Source organism: Pseudorca crassidens, chromosome 7 (assembly GCF_039906515.1).
Source record: "Pseudorca crassidens isolate mPseCra1 chromosome 7, mPseCra1.hap1, whole genome shotgun sequence".
NCBI classification, from domain to species: Eukaryota; Metazoa; Chordata; class Mammalia; order Artiodactyla; family Delphinidae; genus Pseudorca; species Pseudorca crassidens.
This window is the reverse complement of record NC_090302.1, coordinates 53,628,641-53,643,190: the sequence shown is the minus strand read 5'-3', so window position 1 is coordinate 53,643,190 and position 14,550 is coordinate 53,628,641. Positions and strand designations below refer to the sequence as shown.

Here is a 14,550-nt window from a genome sequence, read left to right as displayed (position 1 = left end):
ACTTAGATACCCAAATTTCGGTGCAGATTTTTGAAATTCTCAGCCATTATTTCTCTAAGCAAGCTTTATGCACACACCCCCTTTTCCTCTGGAACTCCAGTAATTTTTAAGTTGTTTCTTTTATGATGTCCCATAGGTCACATATGCTTTGTTCACTGTTTTTCATTCTTTTTTCTTTATTCTTCTCTGACTGGATAATTTCAAAGGTCCTGTCTTCTACCTCACAACTTCTTTCTTCTGCTTGATCCATTCTGCTATTGATGTTCTCTGTTGCATTTTAAAATTTAGTTCATTGTATTCTTCAGTTCCAGAGTTTTCTGTTTGATTCTTTTTTACGATTTGTTTCTCATTTTGTTCATGCAGAAAAAACTTTTCCTGATTTTGTTGAATTGTCTTTTTGTGTTTTCTTATAGCTATCCAGTTTCCATAGAACAGCTATTTCAAATTATTTACTGGATAAATCACAGATCTCCGTGTCTTTTTGATTGGTTACTAGAAGACTATTATGGTCTTTTGGTGATGTCTTGTTTCCTTGATTTTTCATGTTCTTTGAAATTTGTTTTGCTGTCTTCACATCTGAAGTAGCATCACTTCCTCCAGTCCTTACTAACTGGGACAGCAATACCTTCCATCAGCCCTGCTAAGGGTTCTGAGGCTCTCAGACCTTCTATGGATACATCTGCTCCACGTTTCTTACTCCCTCTTGTGACAGAATTCTTAAGTTTGGATGTCTTCTCTTGATCCTGCAATGCCCCAGGCTGAGTGCTGATAGTCTCCCTTTGTTTCCGCAAAGGTGGTGCTAAAGCTTAAGTTTATGGGTTCTCCCTGGCCTGCAGATTTGGGCTAGCTTTCTGTACATTCTCACTAGCTATTTGTCAAAGCTTGCTGTCACTGACGCTCTTGGGAGCTTACATAGAGAGCTGGCCACAGGGTAGATATGTGTGTGGGTAAGGCACACAGAGCATTGGGGATGCCCATGGGCCCGTTGGGGAGATCCACAGGTGAGGTGTCCCCAGCAGCTCATTGGTGAGCTTCTTGGTGGAGTTCACAATGCAGTTAATAGGATTCTTGTTCATTTCATGCCCTCTGAGAATCCTGTCTGCTCGTCTCCCAGTCTCCCCTCATCCCCAGTACATGCTGCTTACGATTCAGTACTGTGGATGGGGCAGAAGAGAAATGAGCGTCTTTGGCAGCGTCCTGCACAGCTGCGGAAGCTGGGCACTTACACACTCTCGTTTTTCACCGTGGTAGAAGTCACGAGCAGGATCTCTCTTGGCCCTGAGCTTTACTGCCTTGGGTGAGGGGTAGTTTGAGTAACGTCAAAACGTCCCTCTTACCCTCTCCATCGTGTCCAAATCCCCTTTTTGTTTTGCTTCAGTGGTGTGCTGGCACTTATCTGTTGGAAACCTGGACTTCCACAAAAGATCTCTTGTCCATGGGTGATTATCTAAGACAGTGTTTTCCAGGGCCTCCCAGACCATGGCTAGGAGGGGCTGGAGCCAGTTCATGGGCCACTCAGGGTCCACAGCTGGGACCAAGATCTGCATACCTATTACCCAACACATGGGTGGGTGAGACTTCTCCTGGGTTTCTTGGTGTATGGTGCTGGATCCCACAGCTCCCACAAAGGCACTTTTGTCCATGCATGGATACCAAATTGTTATTGTTAGGAAGGGGGGGTTGGACAGGAACAAAAGACGTCTTATTCAGCTATGATGCTGATATCACTCTAAACTTGACATTCATACCATGTATATTGATAGTTACCTGATTTAAAAGGACAGTGAGATTTTTTTTAATATCTTTATTGGATTATAATTGCTTTACAAAGTTGTGTTAGTTTGTGCTGTATAACAAAGTGAATCTGCTGTGTGTAAACATATCCCCTCCCTCTTGCGTCTCCCTCCCACCCTCCCTATCCCACCCCTCTAGGTGGTCACAAAGCACCGAGCTGATCTCCCTGTGCTATGCAGCTGCTTCCCTAGCTATCTATTTTACATTTGGTAGTGTATATATGTCCATGCCACTCTCTCACTTCATCCCAGCTTACCCTTCCCGCTCTCTGTGTTCTCAAGTCCAAAGACAACAACAAAAAAGAATAATATGTGACAGATGGCATATATGGCTCTGCAAAGTCTAAATTATTTACTATTTGTCTTTTGCAGAAAAAGTTTGCCAACCCCTGATACATAGTATTGACTTTGTTTTAAGTTATAAAAGGATCTTATATCCTACAGTCATTCTGAAACTTGCTTTAATATTCAGCCCTATTTTTGAAATCTGTGTTTGTTGACATATGTATCTACTTTAGTCCTTTTAATGGCTGCATGGTATTCCATCGTATTAATATAGCACACTTCGCCTACTCATTCCTCCGCTAGATGGACAGTGACATTGTTGTGTAAACAACACTTCACTATTAAAAAAGTCAAGAAACATTTTTTTATAAGTGAGAGATCAGCTAGAGTATTTTAAATAAATTTTTGGCAAAATTTTGCCAACCTAGAGTAATAAATAACTAGATGTTGAAAGTAACATCTCCAAATAAGGAAATTCTGCAGTTACACACAGAGAACCCTTTGCTGTCATGATTTTGTAACACTTGGAGTCAAAAGGATTTCCCTGTTTAGCCAGTCTCTCTGGCTGCAGCTGAAGTCATTTCCCTGTTATTAATGTTACATTGATATGTTACATCTTACTTTTTGTTTTTGTTCCTTATTTTCCCAGCCATCTTCATTCAGTACATAGACAGCTTCTTCCGGTGTAGAACATGGACTTTCTACATTTTAGAGTTTCCCACTTTCTGGAATGCAGATAGTGGTATTGGAAGGAACATTGGCCTTGCTAATTTTTACTCAGAACAAACTGTGTCTTTCCCTCTCCATGTGCACAGTGGCGATCAGAATACCTCTTGGCAGTGGGAATTGAATTAAGTGACACCGTAAATGTGCAAACATTATCAAATGGAGCAGTTCATGAATGTGTGCTTGCTTTTTAACCGTGGCTGAGACTGGTAGCAGGAAGTATCTCTCTTCTCTGCTCCTGATTGCGCTTTTGTGTTTCTCTCCCCTCGTGCTCTTTCCCCCAGCCTCCTCCTCTTTACTTTGGTTCCTGGGCAGCTGCTACTGTGAAGACAGTGCAGATCCCATCTGCTTTTAGCATATGGGACCAACGCTGTTGCTTCCAAAGTCCTTGCATTTGCTGTTCAGAGCAGGGTGGGTTATTGTATGGAAAGTGAGGCAGAAAATTACAGAATGATTTAACAACCAATCTTTGTTAAATCTTCGTATAGTAATGATGAGAACAATAGGTCAATTTTTCTATCCATCATCCATCCATCTCCCACTTTTTTCTACTGAGAAGTTGTTTCCTCACACTTTTATATAATAAAATACAAATAGATAAATTTTAAGATCAGGGAAAATATAGAAAGACTGAAGCCAAGAGGAAATTAAAACACAAACCTACATATTATAGGACCCATAAATCATGGGTACTGTAATTACTGCCAACCCATGATTTTGGCTCTGAGCATCCTGGCACCCAAGCAAAAGAGAAAGTGCTGTTGACTTATAAGATCCCCAGTGTCCATAAGGGGCAGATCAGTGGTAGGTGGGCAGAATGTCAGGCCAAGTTTCCCTTGGCATTTCACTCTGAAGAAAAGTTTTCTCGAGCGGGCTCCTAATAAGATTTGGAACATTTTTCAGAGTATCAAGGGTTCTAAACTCAGTGCTCATTCTAGGGCTAGGATGCAGTTAAAGTTTCAGATAAACCCTACATATAAAAAGAACTGCTGGTTGTAGTTATGAAAACATTGAATGATAACCAGTATTCCTGGATTTAATTTTCCTGACTTTGGAAAATTAAAATGGTCGATGTTATCCACCATTCCATATGAGGAAAGTATAGATGGATGTCAACCAGGAAGCATTCATTCAACTGTTAATAAATCCACTAGCCCTTTGTCATGAAAGTAAATGGTTGGATCAGTTTGTTAGGGGATGATGATAACGCAGTGCATGCTGTGGGCATCCTGAGTGGAATTGCTCTTCAGCTGTGGGTGTCACACTCTTGAATCTCCTTGATCATATCTAATTACAGGGGAAGGTTGGGGGAGGTGGATGGTCTAATGAAAGTTCATCTTCACAGGTGAAATCACACTATAGGTCAGTCAGCAGTACCATATTCATATGAGAATAGTTTGTTTGGGAATGATAGTGATCATTTCACCAGAACTTACCTAATAGCTCTAGAGTTAGAGTTTGAACCTGCCCTAATGAGTGTCTATACAAAACAGCCAAATAAAATCATTGTGGAGAAACTCAGCAACGTCTTCTGTAAGCCTAAACTGCAACTGACGATTGATTGAAAAGCTAGCATGATAAAGTGCGTTTGGCTATCATTTTCCTTAGCTTCAGTGATTTCATGGTGCTTAGAAATTGAAGGGAAGTAGTTGATATTTTAAGTTGCAGACTTGCTGTCCACTGAGTTTTGCAATGGACCCCTGGGGATATGGGATCACAGACTCAAATGCCTACAGAGCCCAGGCAGGTCATGGAAATGCATGAAGTGAGCTGGTTGCAAATAAGAAAGAATGGTGGCAGCTGTGGTGAACTGGAAATCTCGTATTCATTCAAAAGGTGGCAGCAGCTACTTCCCTCATGTGATTGTTGCCACAGAGCGAGTCAGACCCAGGGATTTCATGCTGTGCAGTTTTAGCCAGAAATTCACATTTCCTGTAAGATTTATTTTTCTGATTTTTAAGACATATGATGACCAGGTTTAAAAATGCCTGTAGGGCCTCTTCAATAAGTTGTGCTGGGAAAACTGGACAGCTACAAGTAAAAGCATGAGATTAGATCACTCCCTAACACCATACACAAAAATAAGCTCAAAATGGATTAAAGACCTAAATGTAAGGCCAGACACTATCAAACTCTTAGAGGAAAACATAGGCAGGACACTCTATGACATGAATCACAGCAAGGTCCTTTTTGACCCACCTCCTAGAGAAATGGAAAGAAAAATAAACAAATGGGACCTAATGAAACTTCAAAGCTTTTGCACAGCAAAGGAAACCATAAACAAGACCAAAAGACAACCTTCAGAATGGGAGAAAATATTTGCAAATGAAGCAACTGACAAAGGATTAATCTCCACAATTTACAAGCAGCTCATGCAGCTCAATAACAAACAAACAACCCAATCCAAAAATGGGCAGAAGACCTAAATAGACATTTCTCCGAAGAAGATATACAGACTGCCAAAAAGCACATGAAAGATTGCTCAACATCACTAATCATTAGAGAAATGCAAATCAAAACTACAATGAGATATCATCTCACACCAGTCAGAATGGCCATCATCAAAAAATCTAGAAACAATAAATGCTGGAGAGGGTGTGGAGATAAGGGAACCCTCTTGCACTGTTGGTGGGAATGTAAATTGATACAGCCACTGTGGAGAACAGTATGGAGGTTCCTTAAAAAACTACAAATAGAACTACCATATGACCCAGCAATCCCACTACTGGGCATATACCCTGAGAAAACCATAATTCAAAAAGAGTCATGTACCAAAATGTTCATTTCAGCTCTATTTACAATAGCCCAGAGATGGAAACAACCTAAGTGTCCATCATCGGATGAATGGATAAAGAAGAGGTGGCACATATATACAATGGAATATTACTCAGCCATAAAAAGAAACAAAATTGAGCTATTTGTAATGAGGTGGATAGACCTAGAGTCTGTCATACAGAGTGAAGTAAGTCAGAAAGAGAGAGACAAATACTGTATGCTAACACATATATATGGAATTTAAGAAAAAAAAATGTCATGAAGAACCTAGGGGTAAAACAGGAATAAAGACACAGACTTACTAGAGAATGGACTTGAGGATATGGGGAGGGGCAAGGGTAAGCTGTGACAAAGTGAGAGGGAGGCATGGACATATATACACTACCAAACGTAAAATAGATAGCTAATAGGAAGCAGCCGCATAGCACAGGGAGATCAGCTCGGTGCTTTGTGACCACCTGGAGGGGTGGGATAGGGAGGGTGGGAGGGAGGGAGACGCAAGCGGGAAGAGATATAGGAACATATGTATATATATAACTGATTCATTTTGTTGTGAAGCAGAAACTAACGCACCATTGTAAAGCAATTATACTCCAATAAAAAAAATAAAAATAAAGAAAAAGGAAGACCTTTCTCCTGGTACTTGAGGCACACTACCAACTACCGCCTCCTAAGGTGATGCAGGAGAGCTGATAGCTCTGCAGTGCTCCCTGGCCCTCTCTGTGTGGTCACTCAATGGGACAGTGCTCATTCTGTAGCCAAGTTTAATCCAGTTTCAAAGTAAAATGTCATGAGACCCTGTTTCAGTATATTACTACAAGCTATGTGAGTTACATGTATTGGATTCCCTTTTTGACTTCTTTAGCAATTCTATTAAAACACACGCACAGACACACAACTTTGCCTGATATGACTTGTGCTCTAGAAATTCTCTGAGGCTTGTTATTCAGGGAGCGAGACATTGTTTGATTTTCCTTTGTACTTCACTGAAAATGCTAGAAAATTTGGTGATGTGAATAAAATGTTTATGAAGTTACACCCAACATGCCCTCAATTTTCCAGTACTCAGTACACAGTGGGTGTCCCATAATGCTGGTTGAATTGGTGAACCTCAAAGTCAGTCTGCCTAAAAATCCAGCACAACTAGGAGCCATACTAAACTACTTCTTAAATCCTGGATGCAATCGGGTACTGTCAGGCTCCCAATTTGAATGGAACTCAAGTGATGTCACGTGGAAACAACAGACCTACCAAAGGAAAAAAAAAAAAAAAAGCCTGTAGGCTGGATGTAGCCTCTGCTCAGTCATTTTGCACACAGTGGACCAGCTGTATAAATGTGAAAGAGGAAACAAGAGAAAAGCAAAGAGATTGAGCTAAGACGACACATGCACATCCATGCTTTTAACCAGTTATAGGTTCATGTCATTGGGAAAACTATGGTAGGTGCATTTTGCTTTCTATAAATGAAGACAAGATTAATTTCCTATAAGTATTGTATGTAGTATTACTGTTAAATCCATATTTGAGTGGAAAGAGAGCTAGATCTTAAAAGTTGTATTGCAAAACCAAAAGGTGCTACTTGTCATCTGAAATTTTGTTTGTTTGTTTGTTTGTTTTTAACGTAACTTGAAATTTCAAGTCTGCCAGGTATAAAGTCCTTTCTTTCCTTTGCCTTGCAACAGGTACAGAATTTCTCAGCTGAGTTTATGGGTATTTATGGCTCATTTGTCTACAGATAATATATAAAGAGAAGGCCCAGAGAGATTTTTGTACCTAGTTATTATGCTAAGTTTTCACTTGGCAAAGTGAAGTGCCCCAAACATTACGTACTGAAGGTACAGTCTCTGCTATTTCAGATTTTTAAGTTTCATGTTGGGTTACAGTAATGCTTACCTCAAGTTAACCGTTTTGGGAATGTAGGGAGTATGGCATAGGCAGCTGTAAAAATGTTGGTTTAAGTTGTTAAACATCATTTTAAAAACTGTGTAAATCTAATCAAGTTGGAAATGTGCCTGATGCCACCTGTTTGGTGTTCACCTGTGCTGCTTTGCTTGCTGGGAGGCATGCAGAGGCCTTGGGAAGCCATGAGAACTAATTGAATAATGGCTCGGGCAGCCGCATAAATAAATTAGTCCCTCTGTTGAATGTATGCTAAATGCTCCAGAAGGTGCATTCTGGCCTCACTTAGTGAACTGAGGTACCATTTGTCTTTCTGCAAGTCTGTTGACCTTCAAATGACTAGGTAGTTTTGTGGAATTCAGTCTTGATCCTAAGTAGTGCACATATGGGAGGGTCTTCACTGAAATTGGTTCAAAAATAATGGTAGAAATGAGCCCAATTGCAAAGAGACTGATTCACTTCTAAGGTAGAGAAAAGTATGGTGTAGATTAAAAAAAAAAAAACACTTGAAATGAGTACAACATAAAAATATATAAAATTGTTAGTAAAAGCGAAAACCAAACCAAACCCAAACCAAAAAAACTCTTAAACCTGAGTCAACTGGCAATGAGTAAGCAAAAACAAAAAACAAAAAAGATTCTTGTGAAGTGGGAGATTTCTGTTCTAGTCAAGGCTACCTATATAGAGTAGCTCAGGACAAATGTCATAAGGAAATGTCTCATGACATTTAAGACAGAGAAACAGAGTATCCTGAAACCATGTGGGGAAACAGGTATTATCTGTGTGGTCTTCCCCATCTGCATCTTTCTGTGTCGTCATCTCTCTCAACTGCCTATTCCTCTTGTACTTGACCCTGCCTGGCTACCTCCCCTAAGACTACATCATCTTGTAGCCAGGGTGATTTAGTGATTTATCATCCCAGCCAGGACCCTTTGAGTGGGAGAGGAAATGCGATCAGTAATCTGTCCAGGATGGCAGACATAAATTGGAATGTCCCAGGTAAACCAAGATGTAGGATCACTCCTCTTTGGAGCCCCAGAGCCTTATCCTGTTTACTAGTACCTGGGTCTTTTGGTCCAGGCTGAGTGACCCGTTAGTCAGCACCTCATTCTTAACTAATCTGCTGGATAAGATATAGGATCTAATGGTGCAAACAGAACATCAGGAGTTATGAGCAGGGCCGGAAACTCTTAGGGAGTATGGACAGGAAAATAGAGCTGGTAGCTGTCCCAGAGTCAGGGATTCAGCATGTTATAGGACCAGAAATGTTAGATCAGTTGCTTTGTAGTAGCCTTTCACACAGCAGTGTGCTCTGGGAGCAAAAGCTGGGTTTAAGCTTGAATTTCCACCTCTTGCCAACAAAAGAGTTTTCACTGGTATCCTTTCCTTAGAATTTTGTTCCTGCTTTGGCTTAGTGACTTATCCCTCTGTCCAAGGCTGACCCCTGATCCTTCTGCTTATTGGAAACCACACAGTTCTCAGATCTTGGTCTTGCCTTGCTGATGGGTGGAGTGTCAGGACAAGTGTGCTAGGATCCCCCAGGGATCAGGCAGCTGGCTCAATATTCAGACAAATGAGACAAATGAGCAAACTGTCCTTACTTTCATAAATGGTGAAGCTCACTATTTTACTAATGTCTTGGTCACTGCTGGTCATCTCAGAAAGTGTTTAAATTGGTTAAAGACATGCATATAGATTGCCTCTGACATTTGGTAAGATTTGTAATCCAGTTATTTTGCATAAGATTCTTAATATTTAGAGATATGACAGATATACAGAGAATACTCCCAAATAGCCCTTCCCAGTGCTTTGTATTAATGTTTTGTTTGTACAAAAATAATTTTAGTTAAGTATTACATAGGTTATGAATTACAGGTTTGGTTGCTAATTGTAAGGCTTTGAGAGGAGAGCAAAGCCAAATAAATACATTTGATTTCTTAGAGCTTATAAACATATTTATTTTAAGAGAGGTTGATTGGCAGTTGCTTTTAAGAAATGCTAACAAATTTATTTTAAAGAGGAGACAAAAGCACTAGCTTGAAGTTTGGGGAAGCTGTCCGTTTTTCTAGTTTTCTCATGTGTGCAATAGAAACCTCCAGTGTCTTATAGTAATGCTATCTATGGTGGGCACTCAGAGAATCTACTTTATGTCTCATCACTTCCCAAAGGCTCTACCCTCTAACTACCATCACATTGGAGACTAGGTGTGATTTTTCGGGCGGGACAGACATTGTCTATGGTAATGCTCACTGGACGTTCCAAAATAAGATGCAGTAATAGTAACCCATCTTCTCTTCTTCAGTTCTCCAAACTAGAGGGAGAGACTTTTGGTAAGAGGAGTGAAGGGATCTTTAAATCCAGCAGGTGATTATGCCTTTGGAAAACATTTTAGCAAGGAGTTCTTTTTTTTTTTTTCTCTTGACTTTTGATCTGCAGGCACCATTTGTTTGAAAGATGCCATTAATTCTGTAGAGCCAGGATGACTCCCAGAGGAGAGTAAAGAAAGGCCAGCTGTAGAGAACATAATAAAATTTAAATGGATGGGCTTCCCTGGTGGCGCAGTGGTTGAGAGTCCGCCTGCCGATGCAGGGGACATGGGTTTGTGCCCCGGTCCGGGAAGATCCCACGTGCCGTGGAGCGGCTGGGCCCATGAGCCGTGGCCGCTTGGGTCTGCACGTCCGGAGCCTGTGCTCCACGACGGGAGAGGCCACAGCAGTGAGAGGCCCGCGTACCGCAAAAAAAAAAAAAAAAAAAAAAAATTAAATGGTATTCACATTTGCACATTGTCTCCTTTAACTGCTTAGAGCAGAAAAGGTGGGAGGATATGGCTCCGAACCACTGCTCTGGAATAAGGAGATCCCTGTGGGGTATTTCCCAGGGGTCTGAGGGCAGAGTAGATAAGGATGGGGAAACACACTCAATTGCCAGTAAAAGCCAAGTACCTCGGACACAGCATGGATTATGAGTAAAATGGGAACTCCTTTCAAAGGACGTGTTTATCCGCACTGTTTCTGAAGAGAATGGCCTGGTGGAACTGGCATTGTAACTGCTCTGGCTGTAAGCCATCGTGTTTTGTCATTTCTCAGCACAATACATAGATGTAATTTTCTCTATCATATAGATATTAACCAAGGACATGACAGTTCCATGCCTCAGCCATGATTCTAACTATTCCACTTTGATTCTCAGACTTGACTTAGGTTCTTTCTTGACAAACCATTACTTTCAATTTTAGCATGTAGTTATACTCAAGGATCAGTTAAAGACTACTCAGACACAGCCTTTCCTTTCTGTTCTGTTACTCCTAAAAGACCAGATTGAAGGGATCTGTTTTTGTTTGCTTGCTTCTCTTAAATAGCTACTATTTACAAGTGATACTGTCTGTGGTGCTTGCCGTACAGAGTTTATTTACCAAGATGTAGCATCTTTCTGTGCCAGGAAAGGGTAATACCTGTCTGGCTGCCTCAGCTGTTCTGGCCACATGTCCCCAAATTATACTGGAAAATCCACAATTGACAATATGATAATCATGGTATGGATTTTTTTAAAAAAGTCAAACTGTAGACGTTATTGCAGAGCTGCTTTTGGACGATCTTGAGTGATTTACAAATAGCCCATCTTAATTCTCTCTAGTCCATCAGCTCAAATTTGCCAGGTTAAGGTCTTTTTACTGGGGAGGAAGTCAAAGGTATCTATTTTCCTATAGTCAGTATACAAAAAAGGGAACAAAACTGACCACGTGCCCCCATTGAATCCTGCTTCTCCTGGTTTCATGGTCCTTAGAATCAAGGGTTTATTTTCTCCTATTTCTTCCCTAATCAGAGGTGTGTGAACTTAAGTATTTGGGCCCAGTTGGCAGTGAAAGTTTAATTAATCAAAAAGTTCTAGTTAGGTATCACTGGCGGAATCAATTATCTTTGGTTATGATGCAATTTAAGTCAAAATCTATTCACCGTCTGAACTCCTAAATGTCAGTATTACTGTTCTTTTCTTCTTTTTTTAATGAGGAGGAACATAATATTCACATAAAAAAGTTTCCATACCTTCTTCATTCCTGCTCCCAAAGTTGGATACATGCAAATTGAATTTCAGGAAATTTCCTATAGAGATATATTCTGTGTGTGTTTCCAGAGAAATGCGTAGCAGTCTCAGGTATAGGTGGGAACTGATTAGATCATAAGGGTGGAGCCCTCATGAATGAGATTAGCATCCTTACAAAAGAGACCCCAGGGAGCTCCTTTGCTCCTTCCACCACGTGAGGACACAGACACAAGTCCGCAGTCTGCATCTCAGAAGAGAACCCTCACCAGAACCTGACCATGCTGGCACCCTGATCTCAGACTTCCAGCCTCCAGAACAGTTTTTAAGGACAACTTTTATTGCTACCATGTATTATCATCAATACATGGTTCTGACTGCAGTACCTTCTTCAGGCTGCACAGGGAGCTCAGGACCCAGAAGTCATTAAGAGAAATACAGGTAGGCTGGGGAGGCAGGGGGATTAACTTTTATCAAGAAAATCCTGATAGTTTAACATAAAACTAGGGTACTGAATTCAGTTATTACATGTTACAGACCCAAATCATAGAGCTGCCCCAACATCTAGACAGTCTCTCCTACTGATTATAAATGAGTGAACTGAACAGTTCATTTATAATCAAAAGAAATTTATAATCAAAATAAATTTCTGTTATTTATAAGTCACTCTGTCTGTGCCACTCTGTTATAGCAACCCAGAGGGACTAAGACAGTGTCTTTAGTGGCTACCAGAGTCCGTCCTTCTGGAGACTGAGGAAAGGGGAGAAATAAACAATGAAATTTCTTTTCCTTTTTAAAATGTGATTTTTTTTCTATCTTTATACATCAGGTGGAAACACAGACATTTCTTTTATTTACACGCAGTAATTTAAGTATTAAAATAAAGGTATGGGTGACTTGTGAAGAGAACATTCTTTGGGCAGCCGTTGTGACAGAATTCACAATCGTCAAGAGTTAATTGATGCTGATTCCTGGACATGCCAATATCTGACTTCTAATTTGCTAAATCCCATAAATACATCCCAAACTGGTCAAACTAGAGACCCTGATTTTTGGTTTATCAAATGTGGTCCCTGTGCCAGGATTACAGAGTGGTGATTATAGTGTGTATAATGTAATACAATTGGATTTTTTAAAAATAGCAAACACAGAGCCAATACGTCCAAATTACTATTGATTTTGGAAGGCTATTTATGTATTGCATGAATGCTGGTGTAACACAAAACTTCTTTGGAGCTTCTCTTTCACCTTTTCCTTTGAAGACAATTGGTGAGGTGCACAAGCAGACTATCCTTATTACTTGATCAAAATTTTGCTTTTGAACCCAAAATGGTACTTTGCAACTCACCACACATCCTATTCACTAAATTAGGCAGCCATTACTTTTGGCTGTATTAAAGGTACAATTTCCCCCAAAGGATAGAGACTTGAAACTGTAGAGAATATTCAAAAGACTATTTATTGGACAAGTGAGTTTACCATAGGCTTTGAAAGCTCAAACAACTGAGATGCCCAGGACACAACTCACAGAGGGGTAACACAAACCACTGCTGGCAATCTCTGAGAACTCAGAGGGAATTGGAGAGGTGCCAGGAGAGTAGAGCTGGGTAAATAGTATCCAGTATCATCTTTGTTTTTCAGTATATCCGAGAATTTATTGTATTTTATTTTACTTTATTATTCTTTTTTTTGTTGAGAACATTTAAGTTCTTTGTTAGCAAAGTTCAATTATATAGGGACTTCCCTGGTGGCGCAGTGGTTAAGAATTTGCCTGCCAGTGCAAGGGACACAGGTTCGATCCCTGGTCTGGGAAGATCCCACATGCCATGGAGCAACGAAGCCCATGTGCCACAGCTACTGACTCTGTGCTCTAGAGCCTGTGAGCCACAACTACGGAGCCCGTGCGACACAACTACTGAAGCTCGCGCACTCTAGGGCCCCCGTGCCACAACTACTGAGCTTGCGTGCTGCAACTACTGAAGCCCGTGTGCCTAGAGCTCGTGCTCTGCAACAAGAGAAGCCACTGCAGTGAGAAGCCCGCACATCTCGACGAAGAGTAGCCCCTGTTTGCTGCAACTAGAGAAAGGCTGCTCACAGCAACAGAGACCCAATGCAGCCAAAAAAAAATTTTCAATTATATTAATACATGTTAACAACTGTAGTCACCACGTTATACATTAGATCCTCAGGCCTTATTCATTTTATAGTTGAAAGTTTGTACCCCTTTACCAACCTCTCCCTATTTTCCCCACCCCTTAGCTCCTGGCAACCACTTTTCTACTGTCTGTTTCTATAAGTTTGACTTTTTTTTAAAAAAGTTTCCAAATATAAGTGATATCATATAGTATTTGTCTTCCTCTTTCTGGCTTATTTCACTGAGCATGATACCATCAAGGTCCGTCCATTGTGTTGCAAGTGGCAGGATTTCCATTTTTCTCGTGGCTGAATGATATTCATATATATATATATCATATCTTCTTAATCCATTCATCTATTGACAGATGAATTGAAACAATTTCAGCAAGTTCATTTATCATTTCCCCAAATTTATTGAATTCACATTTTCAGCCTGTTACTGGGTGGCTGTTATGTTAGCACAATGTTCTGAAGACTAGAGATAAATAAGGCTTGACACCGTGCCCCCAAACCATGCCCTGAAAGAGTTTGATATATATAGAGAGATGGACACTTTAAAAATTGAGAAATTGGGTAAAATATGAAATAAGATGGTAAGCTGAGAGCATGAGATGAGAACACAGGTTCTGGTCCCTAGCTACACATGAAAACTAACTGCAGGCTTTTGAAAAAAACAGAGATGCCGTCTCCCCACCACCAGAGCATTGAATTTCTCAGTATAGGTGGAGGGTCCAACGTCTACATTAAAAAATTCTTTCTAGAGAAGAATTCTGGTGTGTAGCCAAGTGTTGAGGCCCCCTGTGTTGCAGCAGTTCATTGTGCCTATGGGAGTTGTAGAACACAGCAGTGAAGAAATGCTCATTGAACTGAATCTTGGAGAATGAATAGGAGTTTCATG

At 40.5% G+C, this 14,550-nt stretch overlaps 1 protein-coding gene across 1 annotated transcript in view; it reads left to right on the top strand.

Annotated features, from left to right (window-relative positions):
- Positions 1-14,550, top strand: part of LOC137227049 (histone-arginine methyltransferase CARM1-like) — a 265,505-nt gene that overhangs the window by 143,648 nt on the left and 107,307 nt on the right. The gene's annotated exons all lie outside the window — the stretch shown is intronic.